We start from the raw sequence: 13,757 nt of genomic DNA on the forward strand, positions 1-13,757 counted from the left end.
ACAATGTTTACGGCAGCCATTCACTAGAATTCACAAGTCATTTAATATCTGTAATAATTACCAGTTCCCTTTGCGGTATCACTAAGTTTTGACAATGGAGACGAAGCGGAATTAATTTTCTTTGCGTTTACTTGGTACATGCCTGCTAATAGCTTCTGTCTCTGTGCAGGTTCCAGTATTTCACAGAAATGTGGACCTTACAGAGATGAAATACGAAGAAAATGGTATGCAATTTAAATCACCTACTTTTCCTGAATACCGACATAGTCGTTATTTATTTATTAATTTCTAGGAAATTCTTTTAAATTACTTAGAGATTTCGATAAAATTTGTGTAAACAGTAAAAGAATCAGAGAATAACGGTGACGATTCTGTGAATTGTAACTCGAACGATGATTGTTGTGATACTTAAAGTCCAGAATAAAAATAGAGTACCTTCCAAGCCCAAAGGAAACATGTATAGCAATAGCTTTGAGTGACGAAGAAAAGCCGGTAATTTTTTTGGATTAAACAAACGCGAGAGAAACCGCTTAAAGTTAAGCAGTGTGCAAAGTCGGTTTCGATTAGTAAAATCTGAACGTAAAGTGTATAAATGGAAGAAAGATTTAAACGAAGTACGAAATAAGCTCCAAAATTAAAATCGCAAAAGTTTTAAAAAATCGAAAAGTCTAGAGGTGCTCGTGATAGTCAATGTACCGTTAACGAGGGAGATCTATGAGGCTGTGCCCTCTGGTTACACAGATTCAGAAAATTACAGAGAAAAGGACGTAGCCGGCCGCGGTGATCTAGCGGTTCTAGGCGCTCAGTCCGGAACCGCGCGACTGCTACGATCGCCGGTTCGAATCCTGCCTCGGGCATGGATGTGTGTGATGTCCTTAGGTTAGTTAGGTTTAAGTAGTTCTAAGTTGTAGGGGACTGATGACCACAGATGTTAAGTCCCATAGTGCTCAGAGCCATTTCAACCATTTTTAGAAAAGGACGTCGCAAAATTAATTAAAGTAAACGTGCAACGATATCATTAACGGGTAATACTATGGAAGAATTCGTAGCTAACGCGAAGACAAAGATCAGGTAATCCCCTAGAATACTGTGTATGAAGGCAATCAGTCAGGTTTCGTTCAAGATCTACATGCAAACCGCACTTTATCATTTCGAGCATAAAAAAAGACAGAGTCGCTTGAACAGTCGATGAATGCTATGACACATCCGTATACAACAATACCAGTGGTGAGTATCAATGGCTTAATGTCTCCGAATCTTTATATCTGTCCTCATGAACCTCAAGGTCAGTTAGGACAAAAAATTTAAAAGAAAAGATTCTTTAGTTGCAAAAATTTAGTAATCTAAGTAGCAAAATCTGGATAAATGGGAGAGAATAATTGTAATATTACAGCTGAAACGTCTTATTACCAGTTTAAATAATTAATTAATTGCTTTTGTTGGACTCTTGGGCTGGACGTAGCTACACCTCTGTCTCTAGGAGCATGACGAAAAGACTGTTAACACATTTGATTTTCACTCGGAACCTGTAGTGTGACTCAGCCTCTCAATTAAGAAATGTCTCCACAGTGCAACAGTGCATGTTACAGAAAATTTTCTGACAGTATAATTTTCAATAGTATTGTTACACTTCAGTTACTTGAGCGTTACCAGTTTTTATCACCCAATTTTATGAATTTGATCAAGTATGCCTGGTATGCAGCACCGAATGTAGAATGGTCACGACAATTTCTTACGCCATCCCAATTTTTTTCTAAATAAAGATAATAATTACAGCAATGGCCTGGATGCTTGCGTTCCTCTTTTATCAGGTGTGCCTGATGTGAGAAAAATGTTTGTTTTCGTTATCCAATAGCACTTCGCATTTTTGTGAGGACCGCATGTAATAAATTCCATTTTAGTAAAAAAGCTATAATTAAAAAATTATCATAAGTGAAAGGTGGCTACACTGAGCCACAGCGCCAGAGATTGCGCCAAAGAGTTTTATTCCGCCGCCTCCACTGCCAGTGCTTGTCGAGATGTGGCAGTAGTCAGTGCTTGTTGAGAAGTAGTAGGAGTCAAGTCGTTGTTGAGATGTCGTCGTAGTGAGTGCTTGTGCAGATCTTGCTGAGAGGATATTGATAGCTGTACTATTTGAGGCCATGACAAGAAATTTTAAATACCATTTATACTGAAGTAATTAAAAAAAAAAATTGAAATACTATAATTGCGTAAGGAAACCGGAATTACACTCTAATACAAGAACACAAGCCAGATGCTTTGTTGACTGAACCTGTAATGACGCATTATTTAAGACATTGAAATAATGAAAAAAAGGGAATTTTTGTACCTTCATATATATTGACGAAAAGCACTCTGATCATTACAATATCTCCATTCGAACAACATCTGCTGTCTAGCCCATCAAACTACTGCATAAAACATGGCCTCAAATAGTACAGCTATCAATATCCTCTCAGCAAGATCTGCACAAGCACTCACTACGACGACATCTCAACAACGACTTGACTCCTACTACTTCTCAACAAGCACTAACTACTGCCACATCTCGACAAGCACTGCCAGTGGAGGCGGCGGAATAAAACTCTTTGGCGCAATCTCTGGCGCTGTGGCTCAGTGTAGCCACCTTTCATATGCCCTTCCTCTGCGGGCCAGAATTTGATGGTATTTTTGCCAGCATTGGTGGTGAAAATACCACCAAATTCGTCCACAAAAATACAGACAAAAATAAAAGATAATATTAATACGTAAATATCACATAATTAGATAAAATTTTGGCTTTGCACTGACCTTTCAATAACCTAATATATAAAATACAGTAAGCAATACAAATTCTTTCATACATGCGACTTTACATAATAGTTTACACAATACACAAAAAATCAGTTTATACAAATGTTCACATAAAATGCTTTCAATGATTCAAAAAAACAAGTAGTTGATAGTTCCAGCAGTAGCACCCAGCAATGGTCAACAGGTGCAAATACCAACAAGTGACATCATTTTAGTAGAAGCAGTTCCATCAGCGGCACCCAGTAATGTTGAACAGGTGCAGACACCAACAAGTGACATTATGTCAGTAGAAACAGTTCCATCAGTGGCACCCAGCAATGTTGAACAGGTGCAGACACCAACAAGTGACATCATTTCAGTAGAAGCAGTTCCATCAGTGGCACCCAGTAATGTTGAACAGGTGCAGACAGCAACAAGTGACATCATTTCAGTAGAAGCAGTCCATCAGTGGCACCCAGCAATGTGGAGCAGGTGCAGACACCAACAAGTGACATTATGTCAGTAGAAACAGTTCCATCAGTGGCACCCAGCAATGTTGAACAGGTGCAGACAGCAACAAGTGACATCATTTCAGTAGAAGCAGTCCATCAGTGGCACCCAGCAATGTGGAGCAGGTGCAGACACCAACAAGTGACATTATCTCAGAAGAAACAGTTTCATCAGTGGCACCCAGCAATGTTGAGCAGGTGCAGACACCAACAAGTGACATTATCTCAGTAGAAGCAGTCCATCAGTGGCACCCAGCAATGTTGAACAGGGTGCAGACAGCAGTCTATAATATTCAGTATCACTAATCACACTGTTCATCAGAGTTTATCAGCAGAAATTAAACATTTCGAAGTGGCACCCAGCAATGTTGAACAGGTGCAGACACCAACAAGTGACATCTCATCTCAGTAGAAGCAGTTCCATTAGTGACACCCAGAAATGTTGACAGGTGCAGACAGCAACAAGTGACATCTCATCACTGGTTGAGCATTTCCAACAGTGGCACCCAGCAATGATGAACAGGTGCAGACACCAACAAGTGATATTATTTCAGTAGAAGCAGTCCATCAGTGGCACCCAGCATTGTTGAACAGGTGCAGACACCAACAGGTGACATTATCTCAGTAGAAGCAGTCCATCAGTGGCACCCAGCAATGTTGAGCAGGTGCAGACAGCCACAAGTGACATTATTACAATAGATGCAGTCCATCAGTGGCACCCAGTAATGTTGAACAGGTGCAGACACCAACAAGTGACATCTTTCAGTAGATGCAGTCCATCAATGGCACCCAGTAGTGTTGAGCAGCTGCAGACACCAACAAGTGACATCATTTCAGTAGAAGCAGTCCATCAGTGGCACCCAGCATTGTTGAACAGGTGCAGACACCAACAAGTGACATCTTTCAGTAGAAGCAGTCCATCAGTGGCACCCAGTAATGTTGAGCAGGTGCAGACACCAACAAGTGACATCATTTCAGTAGAAGCAGTCCATCAGTGGCACCCAGCATTGTTGAACAGGCGCAGACACCAACAAGTGACATCATTTAGCAGAAGCAGTTCCATTAGTGGCACCCAGCAATGTTGAACAGCTGCAGACACCAACAAGTGACATTATTTCAATAGATGCAGTCCATCAGTGGCACCCAGCAATGTTGAACAGGTGCAGACACCAACAACTGACATTATTTCAATAGATGCAGTCCATCAGTGGCACCCAGTAATGTTGAGCAGGTGCAGACACCAACAAGTGACATCATTTCAATAGAAGCAGTTCCATCAGTTGCACCCAGCAATGTTGAACAGGTGCAGACCCCAACAAGTGACATTATCTCAGTAGAAGCAGTCCATCAGTGGTACCCAGCATGTTGAGCAGGTGCAGACAGCAACAAGTGACATCATTTCAGTATAAGCAGTTCCACTAGTGACACACAGTAATGTTGAACAGGTGCAGACAGCAGTCCATAATATTCACTATCACTAATCACACTGTTCATCAGAGTTTATCAGCAGAAATTAAACATTTCCAAATGGCACCCAGCAATGTTGAACATGTGCAAGCACGAACAAAAGTTTCAATGCACAAACAATTGCTTTTACAAAATTATTATCAAAGCTTTTACGCTAAACATACAAATTATAATAAACACACAAATGATATCAGATAATTGTCATATTAACTATTACAGATACACAAATAACAGTAAACCAATAATATTTATGGGTGTCAGTGCAAGCCACAACAAACAAGTAAAATAATATTTAGGAGATAGGTCGTTACCAATTATTTAGGATTAGGGGAGGAAAACACACAAAACATACTCACTCATCTTTCGTCCACATTAGTGCTACTGTGTAATTGAATAGTGTTAACTGTGTAAATGCAATTCTGTCAAAGATTTGATGTTCGACATGTGTATCAAGTAGTAGTGGCAGCAATGTATAACTGTCAATAATAGTTAGTCAACGTCATAGTCATCATGTCAAGACCAATGTTTGCCAAGCCAAATCAAATGTGTGTTTGCTGAACAGCTGTCAGTGTGCCAAGATATGCAATTACTTCCTCACTCCAAAAAAAAAAGTATGTACTGCTTATTGGTTTAACAAAGTGTGTGTAGACAATTTTCCTTCCACTTTAGTGGTCTAGTCTGCCATCTTCATCCTCCTTGTTCCATATAAACCAACAAAAAAAAAAATATGCTCCTCACTTACTTTGCCTCTTATCCATCAAAACTCCAATAATCATCAGCATCACATAATCTTAATACTTCAATAATACCTCTTACGTCGATACATATAAAACTTATCATCAATATCATTTACCTTACCTCTTGTCCACCAAAACTCCAATAATCATCAACTTCACACAATCTCAATACCTCAATAATACCTCTTCAATACGTCGATACATATAAACCTTATTACCAATATCATTTCCCTTCCATAACGACTCTTCCCTCTAGTCAGTCTCCTCGAACAAGTACAGATAAAATCCTAGTGCAAACTTCAATTCATCATCCCATACAATCCGAAGACATAATGTCCACACACAACCTCTGTGTAATCCATCTGATCCATATCTTCTACTCATTGTGAATCATAAAATACATTTTGGTTACCTTGTCCATCATTAAATAAAAGAAATGTATACACGACTTCTAATAGCCTTTAGTTTGAATAACTCTCAGTAAGTAAGTACGAGTACGTAGTATGATAGATCACATAAGACTTTGAGTGAATAAATCGTAATATTTCACAGTGTGTACACCACTTCAAGAATCATGGCAAATCAGAAACATACATGTGGAGTATTTCTTGTGTCAAGTGTCACTTCCTGTTTCAATTGCTCATGAAGAATGCAGTGTAATAACTGTCAATGGTCTAAACCTAGTGTTGGTATGTCATGTCGTTAGCTTCCTTCCTATTAGCATAAATTTATACAGCTTCCATAAAACCTCCAGCTCATGTGACTTCAATGTAGTTTCTTGTACCAACGTCGTTCGTAGAATTATAGCTGTTCAGTTTCTTATCTTAAAATATAAAGCACCGAGCATAAGCAAAACATGTAATAGCGAGTAAATATACCAGTAGAGAACAGAATGTCAACAAGTGGATGCAGCACAATCCCTACAACGAGGCTCTGCCAAGCGAACAATAATTAATACCATAGTGTAACCTAAACTCTATGTTCGTACACTGTACATCAGCATTGCTATATTCTAAATTGATGAGTAGTTATGACAACAAAATAGAAATGTGTAAATATGCAATCCATACGCAAAGCAGCAAATATATATCTCACATAATAAACAGGTCATTAGCATCATATCAGCATAAGCAAATAAATGTTCATATGTAATCTTAATAAGTAAACATCAAGGCGCAAGCAGATAAATCACAAAGTATAGCCTGCATACATAACCATATCAGCACAATTAATCATGTGACAATTATAATTTAAATAAATAAGCACAGCTGGCACATAATAGAAAAATATGACATCAGTGAAAAAGCAGTGCAGCCAAGCGATGCATAATATATACAAATAACAACCCTGTTCATTAATCAATCATTGTCAAAATCAGTTAACGGACGCAAGCACGTCGCCTCACAAGTAAATTCATAGAACATGAAATTTAGCACAAAGTATGAATCACGTAATCGCGAGCAGCAAATTACGTCTAAAGTACGTACCTAAGTGGAAATATATTACCTGAAAAATAAACTCAATTAATAGTTACCTTTTTAGTTTATTAGTTTCTTCTTCGAAATTACATTCTTCCTGAAATTTTCTCGATAGCAAGTCGTCTTAACGTCGGACACGCACAGAATTTACCTGAAGTTCTTAAATATTTTATAGAACCGTATCCTGAAAAATACTGAACGTTAATAACATAATTTATCAAGTCACTATGGCTTTATACTGAATTTATTCGGAGAAATTAGACTATGTATTTGTTTACGGCTGTCAGTGCATTCGCACTGAGCGCTCGATCAGCTGTAGGTACGCGTGACGTAGGAAGTAATTGTTTGCGGTCAACGACTGCCTTGTGCGGCGCGCAGACTTGACTGTTGCTTTGAGTATGTGCCGCCGCCGGAACGCGGCGCGGTATCCTTATATTCTCTGCATGTTTACATGTAACTGTTAGTCTCTCAAAAGTATGTCATTCCACAAAAATTTTAACGTTCGATATATGATGTATTCCCTTAGAGCGCCGAGATTTAAGAGTTTCTACTTCGACAGTGTTATCATGAATGATTTTGCGAATTCTATATGGACCGTTATAAAGCAGAAAAAATTTGCGACACAAGCCCTTTCCTTTGTGCGACAAACGATGAGACTTAATTAACACCTTTTGACCAACTGACAAGGTTTTTACACGACCAGGACGTTTTGCTGGTTTCTCTCTTCTAGCAGCCGCAGATGCAATATTTTGTATGGCCAGGTTGACAACTTTAGAATGCCGCAGTTTCCGTGTAGGCGGAAAAGGAACGATTTCAGAAATGCGATTTGTCGGTGCTTTGTTTTTTAATATCAGTATAGGCGGTAAAGAAGTTGAGTCATTAGGAAGTTCATTCAGAATGTTTTGAAAAATATGAAGATACTGATCCCACGTTCTGTGATTCTGATGACAGTAAAGACGACACAATTTATTGATTTCCTTCATCCATCTCTCTGAAGCGTTAGATTGAGGGTGAAAAAGTGAAATGAAAATTGGTTTAATCTTACGACGCCGTAGAGTACGAAGCCAAATTTTAGAGCGAAACTGTGATCCATTATCTGATATAACCTTATCAACATGACCCACTTCTTTAAGAAAATGTTTGATGAAAGCATTAGATACTGAACGAGCTGTTGCTTTGCGTAAAGGTGTAAACACACATATTTTGATGTCAATTCCACTGCTACGAAAATGTACGCAAAACCATTAGTAGAACGAACCACTGGACCGAACAAATCGACTGCAGCCATGTCCTTTAATTTCGCTGGAATGATAGGAAACAACGGTGCTCCGTGAGAAATAGTTGGCAGCTTAGCCTTTTGACATAATTTGCATTTGGCAAGAACAGATCGGCAATAGTTTTCTGCACTACAACGCCGTTATCTTCTCTCTCTTGAAATAAATGTGCACCTAGGCCTTTGTATGATGAGTCCGTCGCCAAACAAAAATCTTTAGATAAATCCGGATGTGAAAGAAGTGGAGCAGCAACTAAAGCATCACGAAGTTGTTCAAATTCTGACTGAGCTTCCTCATCCCAACACCAATTAGATTTCTTTCCAGATAGTTCACATAAACGAGGTGTGGCCAAATCGTCCAATCTAACAAAGAGTCTAAGAAAATTACAGACACCGAGGAAACTACGAACATCACGTTTTGTAGTAGGAACAGCATAATTACGAATAGCCTCTAGTTTTTCTGGATCAGGAAGAATACCTTCTGTAGAAATAATATGACCAAGAAACTTCACCTGAGAACGACCAAATTCAGATTTTTCTAAGTTCACTGTAATGCCAACTCATGCAAAAATACGTAATAATGAATCCAAAATTTTGTTGTGCTCATTCCAAGAACATTTAGCAATAAGAATACCGTCAACATAAGAAGTAATATTGTCACGAAGATAAACAGGTAAAATTTCGTTTAAATTACGAATGAATGCTGCTGAAGGTACAGTAAGTCCAAACGGTAATTTCCGAAATCTCTTTTGGGTAAAATCGTCATATCCGGTTATTGTTTATCGACTGTCTAGATAGATTGATAGTTGAAGAGTTGTTTTGACAGATGCAAAGAATAGTTAAAAAGTAGGCAGCGGTGCAGAAAACTAAAAGGGAAATAGCACCACTACAGCTCGGGGCCCTATGCACGCTACGGCACATATTCACTTAGTGTAGTGAATCCCCTGAGGACTTTAATAGCCGCACATAATTTCCAGTTTGTGACTTAGTGGCCAATTTGGTGGAAGTGCGTACATAAATTGATCTAACCATGAACATGGATGTATGTCATTCTTAGAATTGCGAAAGATCTTAAATTTCCGAACAGTCAAAAAGTGTTTATAATCAAAGTTTTCGCCTCATGGCGACAAAGATCTACCGCGTCTGCCCCAGTCCCAATGACGATTATTGTCAAGTTCGCGCGCCTGGCGCTCTCTTGTTGCGTCCCGTAAATGAAACAAATTACTTTCTTCAAACCCTTCTGCTATCTGTGATTCTAAATTTCCTTTGCTGTCTTTTCCTACGATTTCGCCTTCAATTTGTTTGTCTTGCTTTTGTAATGCCTCAAATGCCCTTTTAACGCGTTCATTAAATTTTCCCTGATTTTCAACATGCTTATTTATGTTCTGGTACTCTTCGGTTTCTGCAAATGGTAATGGAGCTGTATCATCTGAATCTCTGTCCCCATGTAAACTAAGATTTGTCAATTTATCTGAAATCTCCTCCACTCTTTCCGATAAATCACCTATTTGTTCTTTCTGTTTATTTACGTCTTCTGTAAGTGTCGCGACTCGGGTTTCAGTATTGACACGTTTATTAGTTAACTGTTCATACTGTTGTGTTAGGTTATTTATTCTAACATTTGGTACGGATTCCTCGATTCTTTTAAATATTTCTTCCTTATCGTGTGCACGTTGTAAATTTAACTCTGAAAATTTTTGTACTATCACGCGATCTCTTTCTTCCTGTTCTCTATCCTGTTCCTTTTGTTTAATCTCTACTGGAATTAATCTATTATTGTGAGCATTCAAAATCGGTTGTACTTCTTCTCTGATTTCTTTCTTTAATTCATCTTTCATATTTTTGAAACATGTCCCTATTCGTGAGCTTAACCGTGTTGCCATTGCTTCCATCTCGGTTTTAATTTTTCCTATATCTGTTTTAATTGTTCCTATATCTGTTTTAATTGTTCCTATTTGTGATCCCAAATTTAATATTGCACCCATCAACTGCTCCATTTCTTCTGTCGTTAATCTCGTATTCTGAAAATGTTTTGATTGTGAAAAATTTTGAAGTGGTTCTGGCCTATTTTCCAGACTTATTAAATTGTTTTCAACTTCATTATTCATCATACTGTTGTCCTGTGTTGGCGAGTTCGCCATGTCAACAATTTCGCCATTCTGACTATCCATCATTTTTGCCTTTTTCATCGATCGCATAATCATTTACAAAATATACAAAACTCGTCACTATATCAAAAATTACACACAATGACACTTTATCATCAGCAATATCATTTACACGAAATGCTTCCCTCAAACACGATTAACGAACAATTGAAATGTTCATAATTGCACAAAATTGTCGAACCCGTATACAAGACAACAAAAATTAAATTCTGCAAGAAAACCATTAGAATAATGACAATTACCAAATCTACACATGCAATATAGACTACAATTACTAAACTACAAATTTCTACAACAATACTACTGTCTGCTATTTTTACAATCAGAAGAATTCCAAGGGACGATTCGAAGCAGCGGTCGCCACGTGCATGGGGGCTTAATTATATTTAATGCAAATACTTTGATGTTTTTTAGTAGTTGTCTGTCCGATTACGAAGTCTCGTAAACGGTTGGCCCTGACTAGTTTTAGTACGCAATCTGACTGCACAGAATAACAACAAAGAATGAAAGAAAACTTCCGTTAACACAATTAATTAATTAAGTCCCCAGCAACTATAAAACGTACGAAACCAAAGCACAAGTGTAACTGTTCTGTGTGTGGAAGTGTGATTCAACATACACATCTGGCACGGTTCTTCTTCAATAAGACAAGAAATTTTAAATACCATTTATACTGAAGTAATTAAAAAAAATAGAAATACTATAATTGCGTAAGGAAACCGGAATTACACTCTAATACAAGAACACTAGCCAGATGCTTTGTTGACTGAACCTGTAATGACGCATTATTTAAGACATTGAAATAATGAAAAAAAGGGAATTTTTTTACCTTCATATATATTGACGAAAAGCACTCTGATCATTACAATATCTCCATTCGAACAACATCTGCTGTCTAGCCCATCAAACAACTGCATAAACATGGCCTCAAATAGTACAGCTATCAATATCCTCTCAGCAAGATCTGCACAAGCACTCACTACGACGACAACTCAACAACGACTTGACTCCTACCACTTCTCAACAAGCACTGACTACTGCCACATCTCGACAAGCACTGCCAGTGGAGGCGGCGGAATAAAACTCTTTGGCGCAATCTCTGGCGCTGTGGCTCAGTGTAGCCACCTTTCATAAGAGCTGTACTATACGGGTTTTTATAAAATATTTCAAGTCAACAAGTTATAGTCTCTGTTTGTGGAAGCCTTCTGTAATGCAGCATCATACACTTCCTTGATTTTCTAGTCGCTAGTAGAAAAACTACATTTGCAACAGTATACCTATCGATGTGAACTGCAAGTTGTTCAAAAAATTAATGATGTGATCTCGTTGGACTTCGCACTGCGCGGCGATACGTTCGCTTGTCGACAGCTTCGTCTGCTTATTCGGCGACTAGTGCGCTAGGCAAGCAGGAAGACAAGGGCACCCATACCTGTGGGGCAAACGTTGGCCGCGGCCTCCACACCGCCCCCTCTAGCTTTTAGCCAAAGGAAAGAAATATAGTGTAGCCAGGTATTTTTCTTTCAAGGAAGTGATTTAAAAATCGGTATTAAGCAGGTTTTTAACAGGGTCGGAACTGGAACTCTATATGACTACTTAAAAGTCGCCATGTATCTTCAAAAATATTGAAAATACTCCATACCCCAGTTCTTGCCTTCCCCCCCTCCCCCTATCAACTATTGTATGCGTGCCACTGCAGGAAGGGCTGTAAAAACATCTGTTATAAGCGGCTCTTCGAGTGGCAAAAATTAGTAGCTTCAACACTTTCTTAAAAATACTTGCACTGCATCTTAGTAGGTAACATTTTGATAGTATATTTCTTTCGGTGTATTCTTCCTGTGGGAAAAATTTCAGGTTAGGTTTCGACATGTCAGACTGGACCATTCCTTGTCAGTTGACTGTCACCTGCCGATCTCCGCACTTCGAGGGTTGTCGTTGCTATCTCTTTACCACATAGCATGGCATCACAGTCTTCGTGAATCCTAGGTGTAGCGAAAGATTTTCGTAATCAGACACGTGTGATTATATACAATACCATTAAATTTGTCAGAAGCGGCAAATTTGGAAGCCAAAATCTCATTAACAGTAAGCTTGAGAAATTTGCAGGATAACTAGCTTTTCCAGATGCACAATAAAGGGAATAAAGATGGATGGAGAAAACATAGCTACGAGAACTTCCCAAGGCTTCACTACTTCAGGAAAGACAAAAGAAAAGGGGTTCAAAAAATGGTTCAAATCGCTCTGAGCACTATGGGACTTAACTTCTAAGGTCATCAGTCCCCTACAACTTAGAACTACTTAAACCTAACTAACCTAAGGACATCACACACATCCATGCCCGAGGCAGGATTCGAACCTGCGACCGTAGCGGCCACGCGGTTCCAGACTGTAGCGCCTTTAACCGCTTGGCCACACCGGCCGGCAAAAGAAAAGGGGAAAATTTATATTATTTATTTAATATTGACAAACAGATTATCAGTATCATAGTAAGCAACAATTTATTTTATGCCACAATTTTTTAACCTTCCTGGGGCTCAAAGGGAGAAGCGGGGGCAAAGTGCGCAGGGGTCGCAACCACAGGCCTGGCCACAATGTTCCGTTCCCCATCTCAGAAGCCAAGGAAAGCTTTGGAAACTTGGAGTAGAGCTGCAAAGTACATCAATAACTGCAATGTTTATTTACTTTTCTAAGTTTCGTTTTTTTATTTTTATTTTATTTTATTAACACCGAGGTTAGCAGGAAACTGACGTCAAGGAGAAAAACATTTCAATGACCACAGAGTAACCAGTACCAAGAGTGGAAAATGCGTAGATCAAATCCTCGTTACAGTAACGCCCCAAATTCCGGGGTGGGTTAAGAAAGACATTACAAAGAAAATTAGAGGAACATTTTCTGTATTTGGAATTGCGGACCACTGCACAATGTAGTTAATTAAGAAAGTGCCAAAAATCAAGGACATTTCTCTCGCCATTAGCATAGTGAACTGCGTGTCCACAAATAAAATTCACGGAATTTGTCTTCGTTTGTGGGAATTACAGCGAGTCAGGAAAGAGGAGCAGGCGAAAAGGTATCTGATGAGTAGTAGTACGGGTAATTAATGCCAGCATTTGTCCCACCAAGAACCTGACACCTATCGCCGATCCGCACACCAGGCGATGCTCGTCTGTATTCAGAATGCCACAGACGACACACAGTGGCGTGTCTGATAGGTGAAACCCATGAAGACGTAAACGGCATACTTGCTTCCCATTGACTGTAAGGTACCATGCACACTAGGAAATAGTGGCAGAATAAGAAGCACACACCGATTGCCAGATGGCACGTCAGTCAACGTGGGGATGCTTCCCTTCAGCAGC

This window comes from Schistocerca serialis, chromosome 3 (assembly GCF_023864345.2).
Source record: "Schistocerca serialis cubense isolate TAMUIC-IGC-003099 chromosome 3, iqSchSeri2.2, whole genome shotgun sequence".
NCBI classification, from domain to species: domain Eukaryota; kingdom Metazoa; phylum Arthropoda; class Insecta; order Orthoptera; family Acrididae; genus Schistocerca; species Schistocerca serialis.